Source organism: Agelaius phoeniceus, chromosome 4 (genome assembly GCF_051311805.1).
Source record: "Agelaius phoeniceus isolate bAgePho1 chromosome 4, bAgePho1.hap1, whole genome shotgun sequence".
NCBI classification, from domain to species: domain Eukaryota; kingdom Metazoa; phylum Chordata; class Aves; order Passeriformes; family Icteridae; genus Agelaius; species Agelaius phoeniceus.
Genome location: NC_135268.1, coordinates 4,078,042 through 4,096,253, shown reverse-complemented (window position 1 = coordinate 4,096,253; position 18,212 = coordinate 4,078,042). Strand labels below are relative to the sequence as shown.

At 40.4% G+C, this 18,212-nt stretch overlaps 1 long non-coding RNA gene across 1 annotated transcript in view; it reads right to left on the bottom strand.

The window, feature by feature from the left end:
- Window positions 1–18,212, bottom strand: part of LOC143693909 (uncharacterized) — a 185,343-nt gene that overhangs the window by 72,165 nt on the left and 94,966 nt on the right. Inside the window, exon 2 of the long non-coding RNA XR_013181910.1 lies at window positions 1,354–1,438. This is a non-coding gene — a long non-coding RNA (uncharacterized LOC143693909). The remainder of the gene's footprint in view (window positions 1–1,353; window positions 1,439–18,212) is intronic.

Here is an 18,212-nt window from a genome sequence, read left to right as displayed (position 1 = left end):
ACAGAGCACGCATTACAGACCCTGGACAGTCTCACTGTAATAATAGTGGTCTTGCTTTTCTTTCCAAAAGTGAAAGGTGTAATTCTACTTCTTTTCTGTGAATGATTTTGAAGCGATGACCATGGGTTCCAGTCCTATCTGGAGGAGCAATCTGACTTGCCTGCATTTTCACATATTTATGGTTTACATTCAGCTCTCAAAAGCAGTTCCAAACTACCAAACCCACAACAGCTGTTTTCAGAAACAAGCATTTCTTATCATTCAGTATCAAGCATCAGAGCCCATTATATGGAAGGAATGCCACAAATGAACTGGGTTTCTAAAGTCCTAGGAGATTTGTTTCAGTTTCTAATCAAACTGGTTCCCAGACTTAATTCAATCAGCCTTTATTTTTCCTACACTTGGCAGGAGAAGGACTTTTTTTTCCAGAAGCAATTACTGTAAATATAAATGGCTAAGCACTCAAGCAGTATATTAACAATTCTAAATCCTTTTCTTCTGCTCTTGATCATAAAAACCCTTCCATGCAAGAAACAGTAATGCCCCTTTTTATAGCATAAAAAGTATAAAGAAAGACCATCTGGACTGGCATGCCTGCCTTTCTCATACTTACACAGATTCAAAGTGACCCCTACCCATTTTTCAGAATCCCTGATCCCTTTTGAAAGAACTGGAGACTTCTTCCAGCTTATCTTATTCCCAGGATCTTTTAAAGTGCATTAGATGTATTAGAGATGATGGAAGAAGAGGAAGGAGGGGGAATGATATGAACTGATACAGTTGCTATGACCCGTGTGCTTTTCAAGCTCATTTTGAAACAAATTTGTCCAGTTAGAGGATAGTGACTTCCCATATTAAGATCAACAAGGGGGAAAAGTATGGAAGTGAGACTGACTTCCACTGCTAAAGCAGCTTTAAATGTCAATCTTGTGGTGACACAACATGCTTAAGTGTTGAAAAGACAGGACCCTGCCATAATCAAAGTGACACTGCAGGCAAAACCTACTTTGAGCAGGGAAAAGCTTTAGGTTTGTACAATGGGCTTCCCAGATAAAACAGCACAGGCAATTGCAGTTGTACAAATGTATATATACACCCATAAAGAAGGGGATAGGAAAATAAAGAAATATAGGATTAATTTCCAAGAGTGGAGCAGTGAAGCTGCTTGAGCTGAAATATAATATAATTCTTGAGCTGAAAATAAGCACTGAATGAAAAACTATCATTAGACCCTGTACCATCAAATATGTGTTCACTTCTGGTGGCAGACTTGCAAGCGGTTTGGTATTTTTACACTATTTCAATCACCACATGACTTAATCCCATTTACAACCAAGAAACACCATTGATTACCTAAAAGGTAGCAGAAAGTCCTTTTCTTGTACTTCAGGTCTGTGAAGTCCTCTTCTTGTACTTCAGCTGGGAGTGTCAGAAGTCCCTGGCAGAGAAAAGAAAGAAGGTTATTAAAAGGTGGATGCTTTCAGGTAGCAGCACCTCTGAAGAGGGTGCACCACATAACAAACTACTACCAAGACACAGTGTGAGGTGGCAGGAAAGTTCTTTTTACAGCAAATTCCCCAATTATCCTAGTTTAATGGTGCATGTTTTAAACTAAGGCAAGGTCCCTCCTTAATAATCTACATTAAAAGAATATTGACATCATAAAGGATAATCACACAGGCAGAAAATTATAAAGACTGAATCAGAAAGGATGGGCATCATCCCTTGCCAGATGGTGTTGAAGAGGTATCAGAAGCAGACCTCTGCATTTATTCCCTTTCCTAAATTCTTAGCACTGTCCTCACATCCTTCAGCACTGATTTAACCAAGAACAGTCCTATGGAATTTTCATACCAAATGAAAATACTGAATATAAGTGTTTTAAACAGACTAAAAGAACAGATCAGGACCACGCCACCTGCAGCAGAAAAATTACACAGATTATGTTTATGATTTTCATTTCAACCACTGGGTTTCATTACATTTTACAAAAAGAGCCTTTTAAGAATTTTTTGCTCATCTTTTAACCTGGCTACATTGTTTTTCTTTTATTGCATTAAAAAAGCCTGTGATGTTTACCTCTATTTCATTTAATAAAGTCTTTTATGCTGTAGGACAAAGCATTAGGAAGTTATCTAGTTCCTAAAGAAAAGCTCTTTAATGGTGACATTGTTGAACTTACTCATGTTTCCTTCTTATTTATTCAAGTCAACCTCTGTAACATTTCCTTATCCCGGATTTTCATTCTATTTTACCAACATAAAGGCAACCCTTCACAATCTAAGATGAACATTTTGTATTTGCATGGGGTGTTTTTTTAAGGTTTAATTAGACACTTTAACAATGTCAAGTTGTTAGGCAACAATTTACAGTCGAGATGGGTTACAAAGGAAGCTCCCAGATAACAAAGGTCCCAGAACTTTTGAATGGTTTCTCCACTTTTTTGTCCGTGCACGCTGCTGTGTGCTTAAAGAGTGACATCACTCATCTGCATTATTGTGCTGTACATTCATCAAAGTACTGATTAGAATCTAAAAGTTCTCAAATAGCAGTAGGATTTAGTAATTTGTAATCAGATACATAAGAGTGAACAAAAGGAAGTATCAGTGCTTTCAAAGGGAGTTTGTGACCTTCTGGTACAGGTTCTGGAATGACTTTCTCTGCTGATTTTAAATTGTACCTGAATGGCAATATTAGCAAAGCAGCTGGACGCATATTCCAGCCGAGGGAAAGTCAACAATCTACTCTGTAATTACATTTTGATATTTTATTTCTTTAGGAGTATTAGTACATGACAAGGCAGAAAGACATGAGAGCTTAGCATGGTAAGAGTCTCAGATTTTTAATTTGCAGCAGCTAACACCTGTAGTGGTGATGTTCTGGTTTCCCAGGGGCATACTGCTACATTGCTGCTGCTTTTTCATCAGTTTGAGGCTGTGGAAGCTTTGCTTGTTGGGTACTATGTGAAAAATGTAATGGTAGCTGACATATATTTGTGGTGGGTATGAACCATCTCTCTCTCTCTCCCCAAGGCCATGGGGAAGATTTCAATCTACATCATGGTATGAAAGAGGCCTAGCATTTTATTTTTATTTCCATCACAAAGAAACCCATTTCAATAGCAAACTTGTCTCCCTTTAGAGAGGCTCTTCTATCTGCATAAAATGCCAATAAATCACTCCCTACTTGCCTATTCCAGTGCACAGCACATCCCAAAGAAAGTTCAGGGTTTCAAGTCAAGACATCTTTGTCGATGACCTCAAGGCTCTCACAGATCCCAGGTGGAACCCAGCTCATGAGTTCCCTTCTCACTTTCAGCCTCCCAGGCAATATCTGCTGCTTCCAGGGTTTCATTAGGTTATTGCCTTGCTTACAAAATGCAGATATGTTTAGATGAGAGGCAGGGGCCTCACTCCCACCCAGCAAGGCCCGTGTGTCTCTTTTGATGGTACAGACAGCGTATTTCAGTGCAGATACTTGGCCACCACCTCCCACAGCCAGACAAGGATGCACAACAATCTCCTGACTTTCCATCTCAGGCAGGGGCCTGCAGGACCCCACTCAGCAGCTCAGAGCTGCTCCAGACTGTTCCAAATTGTCTTCAACATCCTCCCAAGGGCTGCTGCAGCAGCTGGGGCTTGCCAGAGTTCACAGACTGTTTAAGCCTCCCTCCTGGCCAGCCTCAGCCACATCCCAAAGGTGTTCCCCTATGGAAGGCATAGCAAGAGGGTGCTGCAGGGGCCAGGCTCCTGAAGCTCAGGGGTACTGAGGAATTCCCTCATGCAAGGCAATGGATGCAAGCCAGGGATCTGGCTCAGCACTGCTTCTTTCAGATAGGGATTCTTCCAACACACACACACTGCTCTCATTAGAGGAAAGTTGCCATGTGTAAGATAACCCTAAACTATCAGCGAGAAGGAACAGTGGGAAGCATTTCCTTCAAATGACTAGATACTGTGAACTTTACTTAGGTTTTAAAAATTCCATTTCAAGCAGCTTCCCTCAAAATGCACAGATGTCCATTTGTGCAGCTCAGGGGGTGAAAAGTTCCTGCATATTCCGGGAATAGAGCTACATGTCTGCACATCCACGGATTTTGGAAACGCTACTGGCTGCTTCTATTTCCAAAGGTTGAGTTCACACTGAATTGTAACAGATCATTTCAGTAGGTCAGAGAACACGAACTCAGGGTCTGGAAGGAAGGTCCCTAACGTGGGCTCTCAGAATCTGCTGTTGTTTTCAGCTGCAGCCTTGTTTTTCAGAGCTCTGCCAGCACCAGCAGCTTCTGCTCACAGAAGCAATCTGATTTTTGGCCATTTTTACAAAGCACACAGTTCCCATTCTGCAGCCCACGTTCTGCCTTTGTTTGTTGTCATTAAAACTTCACTAACAACAGGCAGGGGTGTAAATGAATGGAGATGCTGCTCCCCTCTTATTTCCTGAACTCCAGCCAAAATCATCACATTTCACACATCCTGAATAAAATCATAAATCCTTCCCCATGGGGAGCAGGGTGTTCCCCTTGGAAGCTGGCCTGTGGTTCCAAACCACTTCAGGAACATAGGCCAGGTTTCTAAAACTGAAACAGAGGCATGTCCAACTTTTTTTGCAATACATAAATTTTGCTTCCTTTTCTCTGAAAACAATGCTTTGCATGCTTTTTAAATAATATTCCCTTCTGAATCTATACATTTAAAATGTGCATAGCTGAGTTGCCAGATGCTATAATTGTCCCAGCTCAACTGGAAAAGAGGAATCTATTCTGCCTTATGCAGGGGAAGGATGTGCAAAATTTCAAACTCATTTTTAAATGCAGCCTTACTCATGCTAAGATGTTGTTGGAGATTACTTAGGTCTGACCTTTATGATACATTAAAAGACTTCTGTTTTTTTCTCACAATTATAATTATTAATCTTCTCCTGGATGGTATAGCCTACAGTATATTCATCTATTAGTGAAATTAAATTCCAACAGGGAGAGCACTTGGGTATAACATCCTCAGGCCTTTGGGTATTCTGAGGGAAATCATGTGTATAAATAAGTGTTTTTTTTCTGTATATGCATGAACTTTTCCCAGAAAATAAAGAGGCAGCTACTTCACTGAAATTCTGGTAATTATCCTCATATATAACGTGAAAGTAATGCTCTATCATGGCCCATAAAATAAGTGAAGTCCAGTAAATATGCAGTTCTTGCCAGAAGTCAGTATGTTTTTCTAAATCCTTTACTTGCTGGGTTTTGACTGATTCAGTACAGCAGGTTCATTAAGTCATTAAATCCCTTCTGTGCATTAAAGATCTGCTGTTCCTGGCACACACTGGCACTATGTGCACACTGGGAAATTCCCATTCCCACAGGAATATCTGTTTCCTTTTCAGCTTGCACTGCAAACTCAGCACATCATTCTGCATTCATGTCCATCACTGATTTGTGCCCGCCATCTCATTCAGAACAGAATTGTTTTAAACTAGAGAAAACTTCATCATATTTTACCTTCTTTTTCTTTTTTTTCTCCATAAACTGGATGTGAAGGGAAATGCTAAAGCACTGCAGAATATATCTTACTATAATTCAAAAATATGAACCCAGTAGTAGCTATCCTTCATGATAGGGCCTGGACTTTGTGTTTCACTATTGCACAAGAAGAGATTTAGCATATTTAGGATCAGGAAATTGAAAAAGCAGCTTAAAATCACTGCACACCAAACCCAAAAGCTCCACCAGATGCAGGAGGGTCAGACTCAAATGATTTGACCTATTCCATGATTCTTATGTGCCCTGAATGACAATGCTCCCTGCTGAGGGTTTTCCCGCTTGTGGCACAGGACTCAATTAAACAAACATCAGCCAACCTCTGACCCCAGCACGCCTCTTTGATGCTCACATTATTTGCCCATCCATAAGGGAGACAACTCTCAGGCCACAGCTGCCACAGTAACTTGGAAAAGGTGCCACAGAGAAAACTGTAAAACTCATGTAATACAAGTACCAACCAATTTTTTCTCACCAGCAAAAGGCTCCTTCTGAAAGCAACACAACCTGAAGAACACTTCCATGTGGTCTCAAAAAGAAATTGCAATTATTTGCTATGTCCCAGTATCCCACAAACACCTGCAGCCACTCAAATCCATAGGAAAAACACATTAAAATGTTAGTAACATCGCTGGGAAGCATGGGATAGACTTAGGAAAGCTGTTTCCAGACTAATGCCCAGTGGCTGCCTGCAGCAAGTTCATTCAAAACAAATCTCATCTCTGATTAAGGTGTATAACAGGGTCAGCAGCATTTGAAGGGCTGAGGTGTAATTCTCAGAAGTATGACATCCTTTGTGCTCTGAGAAGGAATGGAAAATGATTGAGGTTATCCACCATTACAGAGAAATGTGATGCCTGGTTTTAAAAGTATTTTACACTCACTCTTTTCCTGGCTCTCTCTACTTGCAACATCTCTGTGGTGAATTTCTGAACTGTGGGGGTGGTTTTATTGCTTCCTGACCATAAATGAGAAAGCAAAGTCATTTTTAAAAATCAATTACCTGTAAAATGCAATGTCAGAGATTAATATTTTTCCCTCTTTATTTACTAAGGGGAGTTAAATAATTTGCTCTAAACATAGTTTCTGTGGAAACACCAGCTGCCTGTCAGAGTCACTGTCAGTCACAGAAACTCTGCAGAACAAAAGCAAAGGTTACTTGGTTTTGGTGTATTTTGGCAAAGCTGCCAATAGCAAAAAATCACCTTAGCACTGGTATGCACATCTGATGATGCCCACAAGGTTGTCCCCAGGGAGAAAAATCACTGCCTGCTCCCTGGCTGAGGTCCAGCAGCTGGGCACAGACTCTTTGCATATCATTTACATACATCTATATAGATATCTTTGTATATCCTGATGTAAAGGAGACAGATTCACTCTTCACAAGCCAAAAGCCCTCCTCACTTTGGAAACTCAGGTTACAGTCTGCAGAGAGGAACGTATTGTAGCAGAATGTGGAAACCAACCTCAAGGGGCCCAGTCAAACTGAATTCAAACTATAAAGGTCTGTGTCAAATAAACATCACAGAAGTCTCCAGAGACCAAAGAACCTCTTCATTCCCATCTCAGAGAAAAGGGGTAAAAGCAGGAGGAAGATACCAAAAGATGCCAGCCTGTGCTCTTCCAGAAGGAATGTGAGCCAGCACTGCCTCCTGTGAGGATCTGTGGATTATTTACCACAGTCTAGCTAGCCCTTAAACACAAGAGCCTTGGAGTAGACACATGATGAATTTTCTCTCTCAAGTAGGCTACTTGAGCTTCACTCTTGTGGTTTTTGAAACAAGGAAAAACACTCCAGGAAAGAACAGTGTAAACCATATCTCAAATTTAAATATTTATATTTTCTATATATTGCACTTGAAATTCAGGCTGCATATAAACCACAGGTTTTGGAGAGAAATTAGATAGTTATAGTTGGGAAATCGCAGAATTTTGTGAACATTGAAGAGCTGTTTTGTATTATTTAATCTCATCTTTAAAAGAAAAACTGCATGACATTGACTGACAGAGATTATAACGCTTAGGCTTAAAGGGAAAGAAGATGATACGGCTCTTATCTTTACTCTTAAGTGAATCTGCAGCCAAGTGCTCTAAGAAAAAACACTGTAAGACAACTCAGCATCTGCAAGATCAATACAATTCTTTCAGAGGAAAAAGTTCTCTATTTAACTTATTTTTCTCCCACAGGGGACTGTGTCAGACTGTTGCAGGAAGCAGTAAATTGCAGAGTTTGTGGACTCTGCTCAGGCACAACAAGAAATCATTGTAATTCAAGTGATGAAGTCAAAAATATAGCAACCCAGTAGAAAGTAGTTTTCATGTTCTGAATTGCAGTTAAAGTTGTGGCCTCAAACTGTGTCAAATAATCCATACTGCTTGAGACCCAGACCTGCATAGCCTGAAGTACCAAGCTGAATATCCAGTCTTTACAGTCTGTAATGATTTGAAGAGTAAAAACCACTTTTCTTGTTTCCTTACAATATTTCAGGACTCCAGGAAAGCTGGGTAGGTGACCCTAAATCCTGAGTCATGGCTGAATTCACATTCAATTGTTTGGGTATGGCAAAGCTCTCGACTCACTCCCAACTTATGCACAGGAAGAGGAGGTGTGGGAGAAAAGCAATATCTGGACAGAGAAAAGAACCCCAAAAATGGTGAAACCATCCTCAAGTCACATGCATCACCCTTCCCCAGCAGAGAGACTGGTAACATACTAATGAAGAGGAGTTTGAAGGACAGCATGGAAGAATATGGGATTGCCATTCCCCCTGGATAGTTGAGATGAGCTTGTTGGAAAAAATGAGATTGTCAAAAACTGGATGGAGGCATCACGAGACTGACCAGCAGAGGGGGAAGGAAGGGCCCTTCAGACTGAGGACAAGAAGGACATGGAGGGAAAGGAGAGGTACTCAAAACTATGTTCTAGGAGCGCAATCTTGGCAGCCACACTCTGGAGGAGCTGCCCAAGGGAGGACTGTAGCTATCATGCATAGGACACAAGGAAAAGCCCAGTTAAATATTTCAGCTGGATAAAAATTGCCCTATGATCGAGTTAATGTGAAACAGAACCCGCAAAAGGTACAACACAGGTCCAGCTGAAGACAGAGCTCAGATTATGGCTGACAGGTTAGACCATAGCAATATGTACTCTGATTAAGAAAGGAAATATTCTTCAGCATGGAATTGAGAGAATGCATCATTTGGCCTTTTTTTTTTTTTTTAATGTTAGCATGGAGTATTTGATAGCTGCTGTGAAAATTTCCTGGCATAAACTTAAGAAGCTGCATGATGAATGTCTAAGCTTAACTAAATCATCTTCAGAGAAAAATTAGAGATAATGGTCAAACCCCTGAGGAATTAGTTGATTTGATAACTTTCTGTATAGTGTCATGATCCTAATGTCTGATATCTCAGTGCTACAGGAGGTCAAATGACTGAAAGCAGCTGCTGCCTGCTTCCCCTTGAATGTGGAAATCCTCCCTTTGCCATAGACTTAACTTCCCAGTTCTTGCTCTGAAGCTAACTGAGCTGGCCAGAAGACAAGAATTCCTCACGAAAAACACTGAGGTTTTGGCATTTGCCATTCAGATGAAAAAAGAAGGGATTTCCAAATATTTCACCACAGGGAGAAGAATGTCTGTGATTTACTCCAGAGCAGCACTGAAAGCACTTGTCCAGTGGTGATTCAAGTCTGCTCTCTTCAATTTCTGTTTTCAAAGAGGGGAAAACATCCAAATCTTCCCTTTGGATTCAGCTGTTCCTCCGAAAAAATTAAAATAGGAGGCTGAATGTTTCCTTCTCTTTTAATGAGAGGTCATTATCTACGCATTCCCGAGATAAACTATGGGAAACATACAGCAGGGTGACTTCCAACTGAATCAGTGAGGATGAAAGATGATGAGAAAACTTTTTGTATCTAGTGTACAGAGCATAACATCAGCTAAATGCTGCATAAACTGCCAAGTGACTCAATACCAGACATAGAAACATTTAGGTTGGAAAAGACCTCTCAGACCATGGAGTCCAACTGTTAACCCTGCACTGCCAAGTCCAGCACATGGCCATGTCCCCAAGTGTCACATATTAAGGAACAAATGGCCACTAAATACAAACATGCCATGTACAGACACCAGGGAAACTGAGGCAGGAGCAGGACACCCAAATGCCATGCAGTCACCAAGTTAGCAGCTAACATTGTGCTGGCACCCTCTGTAACTTGGTATTTAGCTCATGCTGCTGGGTAGGGGCTGAAACCAACCATGTTCTGGTTAACCTGCATTGAGTAACTACAGCTGGTGGTCCAGAAGAAAATGACTCTGAAATTAACCTGCAGCATCTCATAATGAAGGTTTCCGTTATCCAGCAAGGAGTGTCCCGGGGCCAGCCCTGCCCAGTGCTCTGAGAAACTCTCAGGAATGTGCAGGAGGAGGAGGAACTTTCCATCTAAATACCTTCCAAATGCTTTCATGCTTCACATCCTCCTCCTTTCCTTTTCCCAGCCACTCTGTTCTCACAGCGATTGAGACTCTCCAGTGAAACTTGCTTAGTTGCCTGGATATTTTTGTGGATAAGATGTTTTCTTGTTTAACGCCATCTTTGGAGAGATCTGCAGTAAAAATGAGGTTGCTTTTTTTCACTGTACACCTAACTGGCTAATTTCTGCATGCTGTTTAAGTCCAGGACATAGAATAATATATGTGGTTTTATAAGGTTACATAAAAGTTATAAATGCCCTGTGTAAGTATTTGACTTGTTCATAGTCAATGAGAACTGTTTGTACACGTAAGGCAAGCAAGATTTATCCTGTAATGGGTAATCCTTTCTTCATTTAATAAATAATCCTTTATTTACTTTTCCTCGGTTCTCAAAGTCAGTCTTCAGAACCTAAAAAAACAACCCATGACCTCATTACCTTCTCCCCTCATGGTGCTGGAAGCCTAGGGATGACTGAGCTTATGTTAACATGCTTGCAAGTAACCATTCAGCCTTTTTTTCCCCTCTCCTTTGAAGCAGCCTTTCCTATGAAGGCTGTTCTCAGAACTGCCACGATGTTCTGTAACACAAAAACCTCATGGGGCAGGATTGGAGGGGAAAAAAAATTAATTTCAAAACCAAGCATGAATTCTAGGATTAATTGCCAGGACTACCACTCGGTGTTTGTGTTTCACACAGTCTTTGGTTTAGTGTGACTTAAAGTCTTTCTGATTTCAAAGTTTGAAACCTCCCTGCTGCATGTCAGCACCATTTCCTAATCAGCTCCTTCAGCTTTGAGAAGTCTGCTGTAAAGTGAAAGAAATTCTGCCTGGACTAAAAGATTTCCTATCCAGCTGAAAGCCTCTAAAACAAAGCAACAGCACTTTGCAATATGTCATCATAAATATTGACATGATTTATTTCAAAGCGCTCACTAAAATTAGGCTTCTAATCCCATGCTGAAGCATTTAAATCAATGTCAACCTTTTCCAAAATGGCAAGTATTCAACCAGTATCCCCTGAAATATATGGTGGTTTTGGTGACCAGCACTTTTGGATGTCAGGCTTATTAATTTATGCAGCTATCTTTCAGCAACCAATTTTGCTTGACCCATATTTCAAAGATGTCTTATAAAAGCTGGAAAAGGAAGAATTTTGAATCCTGGCAACACAGCAGCAGTTATTATCAATGAGGCCTTGATTTAGTAATAATGTTGTTGTGAAACAGATCATAAGATGATGTTGTTTCAGATGGGACAAAATAACTCCTAAGTCCCCTTTTCTTTTTTCTAAACTATGTACAGTGCTGCCTGTATTCCAGTTCCTGTAGCATGCTTCCTACCATCTGTTTTCCATTTTTCTTTAATTTCCATTCATGCCCTTTGGCCTATTCCCTGTGTTCAGAAGAAAACAGTAATTAAAATTGACATTATCTCTTTTGCCTTTTCCAGACTACATAAATTGAAGACATTTAATTTTTTTTAATGTCCCTATAAGTTGTCTTGTATCTTTTACTACAAGCTCAATCTTACTGCTATTTTTTGAGAATCTTCTGAGCTGTCAAGTAGTGACCAGCTACAGACACTTGTTGACCACAGTAATGAAGAGGTTTTACTTTCACTGCATCTGATTTCCATCATTTCATTAGCACAGGTTTCAGGGAATATCCTTGTCCTTGCTAGGCTGCAAAACTTATCTCCAAGAATACAGAGCAATACAGCTTGCACTGTGTTTACAGTGAGCTCCTCACACTGTCAATGCCCACATAAGCTGAAATTCAGTATGTGCATCATTTTTGTCCCACAAACTCAGAACAACTCTTTGTTTTCCCTCACACCTACAGACAAAAATATCATCTCATTGCTCAGTATAAATGGTACATAAAAAAAAGGCGCTGTTGACCTTTTAAACTGTTGTGCACTGGAAAGTACAATTGTCTTGAGTAGTCCTGGAGCTGCTCTTACCAAAATCAAGCCATATTTCATGACAATGGCATCAGAGCCCTAAAATACAGCCTTTCCTTGACACTGGAGTTGTGTTATGACCACAGTCTTGTGTTCTGTGGCTGCCTTTTTGGGAGTCATATATTTGCAATTTGACATTCATATATAAATCACCTCTAGGGAAAGGGAAATTGGGCTTTTAAAATCATATATATGAACTCCTAAATTATTTCCTCAGTAAATACTGTCTTTCAATTGCTCCAGATAATGCACAGACACAATACACAGCCCACATGACGTGTTTGCCGTACACCAAAGAGTTAACTGAAAACACCTGGAAGATGATGCCTTCATACCAGCCTTAATAAAAGATAAATAAAAATTTCGAATTCAGATGTTAGCACAGCAAATATGTATGAAAGATTTGCCTCTTAATTCATGTATTTCTGTGTGCCACAAAATACTTCAGAACTCATAAAGCACCACAGGGGAAAAACAAACAAACAAAAAAAAAGACATGGTAACAAAAACAAGGTACAAAAGTATATAAAAATAATATTAAAGAGAAAATGCTGTGCTGTGTAATGCTCCTGTCATTAATGGAGTCATCCTTAGAGAATTATACACACTATATATGCATGAATATGTGTCTTCTTATTGATTTTGTGTATTTGCTTTGTATTTTACATACATTACCACAGTATATGCTAATGGACTTGGTGCCTTCCTCAAACTCACTTTCCTTTAGCAAAATAAACTTCGGGGTTTTTGACACTTTTGAAAAAACAAAACAAATACAACCAACAAACCCCACAGAACAGGTTGAACAGATCAAGCTGTAATGCCATTTGTTTAATCCTCTGCATCGATTTCAGACAGCTGCATAGAAAAATTAGTGCATTTTAAAAGACAGAGATTTGCTGTACTTCAGTCCAGCACAGTCTAACTGTTGTTGGCAGGAACAAGAGTCAGCTTGGTGGAAAACAGAAGGATAAAAACCAGCACTGGGCTTGGGAGTGCAGCCTTCACATGTCTGACAGAAATACTGACTTCAGTGGAACAGCTACAACACTCAAAGCACCACACACCAGTGAGTCCTGTGCCAAAGATATAACTACCAAAACCAGCGTGATCAAATGTTCTACAAGAAGTAAATTTTTTTTTTTTTACAATTTAATACAAACCTACTATGTCCAGTTTCCCAGTATAGAGGTAAGGATGTTATTTTGCAGTCTTCTGTGTTACAGGTGGTCCTAAAGTCTCTTGATACTCATTATTTGCTATTTCTGAAGTGTCATGAAAACTTGTCAATACTAATCTTTATGTAAGAAAAAGCTTCATGTGTACCTTGAAAGGGTTTTTTTCTAGTTTCTGGATAGTGAACTGTGAAACAAAATTAATCTTCAGTGTAGAGCATGAGGAGCTTTTAAGCTTGTTAAAATAAGGGGGTTTGCCACTGGCTTTTCTTTGGTCCATCTCACAAAATAAATTTCAGAAGCCTAAAGAGAAATATTTAGCTACTGGAACCAAGTTCCTTATTTCCACATTCATCCTGTAGCCCAAAATAATATCCTCTGCATATTTCATCTTTCCTCCCACTTATTCAAGGATATGGTGAACAACATTGATATCTCCACTCTGATTAAAGCAGAGAGTGAATTCCCTTTAAACATGAAATAGTGCTACAACAGAATGAGGATGTATTTAACTTGCTAGAAATGCAGCTTGTTTCTGCAATATTCATTGCATCCAGATCAATAAATCATTCAAATCCTGTGGGACTTCAACTTCCCAAGGTGCAGAGGTCAAGCTACAGTGGAACTAGCAAATATCAGTTTCACACAGATGTGCAATTAGAACATCTGTTTGTGTCTTCTTTGCCTATTAAGGTGTTTGTTCTGTTAATTGTAGGCAAAACATAAGTAGCCATTGCGTTTTTGTTCTGCCATGGGGAGCTTTGCATCCTATATTCAACTTAAACAACCTGTCAGCACAGCTCTTAGTCATTGCTGTATTTTTCAGGGGGTGTGTCAAGCTTGGTAAAATTTTCGGCCCACAGATGCTTGTTACCCCGAAAATACTTTGCTACAAAGAAAAGTGGAGACTTGTCAGCTCCCTGAATCACTTTTTTTTTTTTTGTAAGTCTAAATCCACTAAGTTCCTGTTCTGTAGCAATAAAGGGAAAGTTGGTGGGATTTTAGATGGGAATTGATTTCATAGGAGTGAAGCTAAACAGCATAATCTAATCTGTCTGAGCCGCCAGCCTCACAAACACCTACATCTGTGCTCAGCTCTGAGTTTGGGAGCAGTTTGCGCATTCTCATCAGAACGTTTGCACCCTGCCAGCCTTTGCATCACACAAAGTGGAAAGCTCTGTAAATGAAACACTATCCACGGTGGTTGGAGCCTGGCAAGTGCAGCCAAGGCCTCTGCATCTACTCATGCAGCACAAATATTTGCAGCACGGAGGTATTACGAGGCAGAGGAAGCAACACAACTGAACACCAGACCCAGAGCCCAGAGTCTTCTCCAAACTGCTGTTTACCCACGACAGGATCTTGGCATGCTCTTTAAGTTGCCTTTGTCTCTGTTCCCCCGTCCATCTCTGCAAAACCAATTATGATCCAGAGATGAGAACCACTTTTTCAAAGTGCTAAGCTCATTATTACTGCTCCTTTAGGGGAAAAACTCCCTTACTAAAGAGGATTAGGATGCCAATTGTCACTTATTAGAGCTAACAACACGCAAACTTCACAAATTCATGTGCTTTTGCTACCTCTGTTGTTGACAAATAACAGCAGTCTCTTGAAAGGATGCACAGTCCAACTCCTTGAAAAAAGCAGAACTTCCATGGCTCTCTTGCATTAATGCTGACCTCAGGGGCCCAAGGCAACAACAGATCGTCCTCCCTCTGGTATCACTACCCACTTGGGAAGGTACCAGACTGACAGAATCTTTGTTTGCCAAGAGCAGACCTATAAATTATCTTCTCCTTCACTGGCCCTCTTAAAAGTATAAGTATTATTTTTCAACCAATTATTTCTCAAACGCATAATCATTAGAAATGTCAGTAAAATAATAACTCGAGGGTGCTTCCTGTTAAATTTCTTAATAACCACATCCTCTGCTAATAAACACCTAGGCCTTTGGCCTCAAGTTTATTTAGCCCAGGATATGGGTATTATTACCTCATTAAGAGGAAACACCCTCAAGATATTATTTAAGTACCTCCAGAAGGAAAAACAGCTGAATGAAAAGGATGTATAGGCCAGCTGTTTAAAATTCACTGGGCAAGGCAATTTTACATGTAAGTCACCAAAAATTAGGATTACATTGGATAAAGAGATACTTATTTCTAACATGATAGCATGCAGTTACCTGTGTGTTTGCAGGAAGAAGCTGAAGGTATAGGAAAGTTAAGGAAAGGCCCTGATTTAAATTTCCTGGGCACTGAGCATTTAGCAACACAAAGCTAATTACTGGCTTTGATATATTCCATTTCTGCTGTTATGTTGGAAAATATTGGTGACACTTTGCTTGACTTTTCCATTTCAGAAAAGGCAACTTTTAAGTTAAATGTGATGAAACTGTTCCTATAGCACCATTTCATCAGCTCATGTACTTAAATCTCAGCATGTGGGCAAATTTTCATAGACTCCACAGCTGGGATATTAAGCATTATCATATCCTTTTTACTAGAAACCTACTGAAAATAAACCCTTAGCTTTGTTTATAGGAACAATTTATATCTTTAAATAGTGCAGGATCTCTTCATGTATTACTAGACAGGCATTTTTTTCACAATAGAAGTGTGTGTGTATATATATGTGTGTGTATATGTACATAATCTTTCTTTTTTAATTTTAAACAACAATGATGTTTGGCAATTATATGAACAATTAGTCTAAGTATTAGATATGTCGATCAAGAACAGAATATTATAATTATATTCAATGCATATCATGGCAATATTCCAGTGGAAGCAGAGACAGGACAGAGGCTCCCACTTCACTTGGCTGAGACCCCAAAAAAGATGGGAGGGACTGGTGACTGTGCCTGCCCAGTTTAAGGAGGGATTAGGGACTGATGGCTGTCCTGGCACACAAAAAATTATCAAAGTAGCCATTAAGGAGGAGAAGAACAATGGGGGTTCCACTATAGGGAAAGGAGCTGGCAAACCCTGGAGCTTTGAGCTCTTCCTAACCTTATCCACCAGTGTTTATGGCATTAGGGCCTTAACTTTCACAGGCCACATCCCCATCTTCCTCAGTGTTCTTCTCCAGAGCTACACAGCCAGGTTTGGTGACTCCATTATCTGTGCACAGAATATGACCCCAGGCAAAGAGTATTCAGGGAAACCCACTTTAAACTATAGGTCCTGCAATAATGCAAGTGGTGAGCAGAGGAAAAACGTCATTTTTGAAAAGAGTACAGAAGTGTGGTGTGGAAAATGCCTGTATCCATCAAAACAAAATCTTTTTTATAGCACCTGCCTCCGTTTCTCCCCTAGCTCCCCAGAAGGAGGTTTCTGTGTATAAAACTGTTTTGTTTCAATCTGTATACATAGCACTGTGGATTATGATTATTGAAGCAGTTTACAAAGTCAGGCAATGCAAGGGAAGCCCAAATAATCCTCTGTATTGACTGGCAACCTTTGAGCAGAGGACGTTGCAGGCTGTCTTTGATGCAATTACTCCACAGAAATATCATGTATTTTATATATGCTCACATACCAAGATAAAAACAGTAAACAGGCATCATCTGGAAAGAAAATGTTGCAAAAGCAGCAAGAACTCATTAAAAGTAGAAGAAGGAAAACCCACCTGAATGCACTGAAACTCTGAACTCAGGAATTCGTAAGACTGACCTAAGTGAGCCCTGAGGACAAGCCTGACCACGGAGCCATATAACAGCCTGGGTTGGAAGGGGCCTTAAAGTCCATCTCATTCCACCCCCTGCCATGGGTAGGGACACCTTCCACTGTCCCAGGCTGCCCCACTTCCAGGGATGGGACATACACAACTTCTCTGGGCAGCCGATATCAGTGTCTCACCACCCTCAACGTGGAAGAATTTCTTTCTAACATCTAATATAAACCTACTCTTTTTCAGTTTGAAGCCATTCCCCCTTATCCTGTCACTACATGCCCTTCTAATCATCGAGATGCTCAAAATTCACTGTCAGCCACTTCTCTCTCTTTGGAATTTTTTATTGTTTCCTGCCTTTGAGTCAAGCAATAAGTGTCTTTCTTTTCTTTTTTTTTCTTTATTTCAATATAAAACTGGCAAAATACAGAAAGAGCCACATCTTGGCTCTCCCTCTATACCTTTATCATTGCTCACTGGACTCTCAGTCCTCAAACAGCAGAACAAGGCATGAGCAAGCACAAGAAGTGTCCGTGGAATCAAACCCTGAAATTAGGCTTTTAGACAATGAGCTGATGTTCTCTGTCTCAAAAGAAACCTGCAAAACAGAAAAACAACTCCTCCCTTCTGTTTCCCTACATGCCCATTTTGGGAATGCATACAACAAACAGTTCCAGCTTTTCTAGAAACATCAGAACCTTCCAGCAGAGCAGTGGTGATGGACCTAAAGCATGTCCAGGAGCCAGGTGAAGCTGCTGGGTTTCCTACCTGAGCTTTTCCTTGCCTGAGCAGCACCCACCTCTGGCAGCCTCCTGGCCAGCATACCAGAGCCCTGAAGGAATGGCATGTTTGTAAACTAAACAGGAAAGAGGAATAAGCCAGACACTTACATCACCTGACAGATGTCTTTCTCAAGCATGCAAGTTCATTTAAGGATTTTCCATGGCATGTGTTGACTCAAACCAACAAATAAATGAAAAAGTAAATAAAGGAAGGGGTGGGGGAAGAAAGGAAGGGAGAAAAGAAAGAGAGAGAACGGGTGTCATGCTCAACATGTTTTGCACCCTGTAAAAAGGAATTAAGTGACTCAGGCTCCCTGCCCCCCTTCTCCCTTTATGTCTGGAAGTGAGTCCCTCTGAAACACTATCGCTACTGGCAGCACAGCAACACATAATAACATGGTAGCGACACATAAAACTGTCAGTCTTCAATGGAAATGGATGGTTAGGCTGAGGGGGTAAACAGACTAAATCAATTTGAACATGCATGTTAAGGACTGTGAAAGGGCAGAGTTTAGTGCTGCTAAGCTGGAAAACATTTGTCTCTGTCTCGTTGTATTTCCCTGCCATTCAGCGGCATCCACCCACAGGCCTCTCGCTTGGCTCCAGTCAGACTCCA